General features: G+C 52.7%; 1 long non-coding RNA gene across 2 annotated transcripts; it reads right to left on the bottom strand.

The window, feature by feature from the left end:
• Positions 1 to 480: 480 nt before the first annotated feature.
• On the bottom strand, positions 481 to 2,267 carry LOC121671398. Of its 2 annotated transcripts, XR_006018508.1 has the most exons (3): positions 2,080 to 2,267; positions 1,806 to 1,869; positions 481 to 1,239 (listed from the first exon to the last, which is right to left on the bottom strand). It is a non-coding gene; the product is annotated as an uncharacterized LOC121671398 (long non-coding RNA). The 2 variants fall into 2 exon arrangements; XR_006018509.1 differs by having other exon boundaries at positions 481 to 1,869.
• Between the last annotated feature and the right edge of the window lie 15 nt (positions 2,268 to 2,282).

Here is a 2,282-nt window from a genome sequence, read left to right as displayed (position 1 = left end):
AGCAGATGGGTATTTTATACCCTTAAAAATTAAACTTCTCCTGTGCCAAATGTCGTCGCTCTGTGCATCCAAGCGGGAACCCGAGACTGACACAAGGATTCGACGTAGGGGCTAGGGGCTGTCGGGGTCGGGACCCGCCGCACCTTTGGGACAGAGACTCACGAGCATAAGTTTCGGAACTGTCGTGTTCAGCGCGCACCTCGCCAGGGAAAGAGGGAAAGAGTGGCCATCCCTTTTGGGGTTTGCTCAAATAGGGACAAAATAAGGAAAAAAACCCCATCCTTCAATCTATCTATCTATCTATCTATCTATCGAAAGAAAGAAAGAAAGAAAAAGAAAGAAAAAGAAAAGAAAGAAAGAGATAAAGAGAGAGGCGGTCTCAGGAAACCCAGGCCAAATTTTGCTCTGCTCTCTCTCCCCCCCACTTCCCCTCTCTCTGAACGTCACCGTTGGAAGAAGCTGTTGAGATAAATCAAATAGTGACACTTTGACGGCTTTACTTGTATAAGCAATATGGTTACCATATGGCATTGTTATTTATGAATGACAGCATAAATTGTATTACAAAGTCCATCGCGCTTTATTGGGACGCTTCTCCCCTGCCTCTAACGTTTATATGGGCATCTCCAGATGGAAAAAGGTGCATCTAATAAAACCCGGCAGTGCTGCAGCAGACCCCATTTTGGGGGCGTTGCGCCGGGTCTGTGCTGGCTGCAGAATGAGCGGCGCAGCGGGGCAGGGCGCGCAAAATACGCGTCTCTGCGCATCCCTCAGCCGCAGCGGGGCAGGGCAGAGGCATCGGAGGTTTCCGTCCTGGAAAAAAGCGCTACAGTGCTCCTCGCGCCCCCTCCCTCCCCCCCATCTCACGGCATTACCGCCGAGAGCGGGGTTTTATACATATATATATAAGTGCAACTGAAGGAACAATAAATATTCATGGCACGAAAGCGAGGTGCTCCTTCCTCCTGTCCCTGCCCTGCCTAGCGTATTTTTCTTTTATTTTTTCTTTCTTTTTTATTTTTTTAAGAAGCATTTAAATGTTACAGCTTTGGCTGAGATTTTCATTATTTCCCCTTTTTCTTTTACATTACTTTGCCGGTAGAGCCTGACAAAGAACTTTTGTCTCGAAGTGTGTGTTTTACAGAGGGAGGCTACAGCACAACACATGTGGTCTTCACGGGTCATAGGTCGAACGGCCTAGAAGTGGCTCGGATCGGCACCATCAAAGGTAACCTGCAACTTAATATCCTGTTGATGAGCTTGTTGAATTTATGAGTGTCTGTGATACAGACAACGGTGCAAGTGATGCCGCTCAACTGGCCTCTTCTCCCCAGGCTGCGGGCCAGCCGCACTCCCCCTCCTTGCCCCGCACCTCCTCCCCTTACTCCGTGGGAAGGCTGACTTTTGGGGGAAAGACACCCTCTTCCCCCTTTCCCTTTCTCTCTCATACGCACACACACGAACACACCCGTCTCCGGTGGGTCCTTCCGCCTCTTTTTCCCGACGAGGCCATCGCCATCCGCGTCCTCCTATGGGCAGAGTCCTACGCCCCCACTGCGGCACCCACGGCTCCCAGGGAGGGGGGGATGGAGAAAAGGGGCCCGGAGCCTCCCCTGAGGGCGGTGACACCTCTCGGGAAAAGGGGCTAGAAGGGGAAGACGGTATATACAGTCCAGGGGAAGCAAGAAATTGCTCTCTCCTCGTCCCACCTCCCCCCCTCCACACTCCCCCCCCAGCTCCTTCCGCATCACCAGCCGGTAAGAACAAGAGAAGAGCAGTTTTAAAGCGAATTTCGGAAAACTTACAAAGACGAGAAAGCTTTCCCGGGAAGGCTGACGTTTGCTCTGCAGGTCTGGCACCTCCAGAAACCTGTTGAAAAACTTCTTTCAATAAAACGGTTTAACACCGACTTTGTGTGACCGCTTGCTTTCCTCCCTCGAAAGCTGCCGTGAGCTGCAGGCTGTGTTCGTGGCCGTGGCCCGACGAGAGAGTGCAGGGCTGGCTGCTGGTGCCTCTGCCCCCCTCCCTTCCTCCCTTCCTCCCTTCCTCCCTTCCTCCCTCGCTCCCTTCCCTTGTTACCCTGTGACATGGGGGAAAGGGGTTTTGCGGTTCAGAGGCAAATAAAGCACTTCTTAGCAGGGACGGCGACGTGACTTTGAACTTGGATCAGCTCCTCTGTTTCCTGCAGAGAGAGTAGGGCTGGAGCCCTGAAAGAATAGCAGAGAGTGGCCAGCCTGTGGGGGCTCCGGCTGGAATTCACTGCGTCCCCCCGAAAGCGCCCC

The sequence above is a fragment of the Corvus kubaryi genome, unplaced genomic scaffold (assembly GCF_017639235.1).
Source record: "Corvus kubaryi isolate FWS band 111438036 unplaced genomic scaffold, C.kubaryi_AGA036_p1.0 133, whole genome shotgun sequence".
Taxonomy (NCBI): Eukaryota; Metazoa; Chordata; class Aves; order Passeriformes; family Corvidae; genus Corvus; species Corvus kubaryi.
This window is presented reverse-complemented; position numbering and strand designations above follow the sequence as displayed.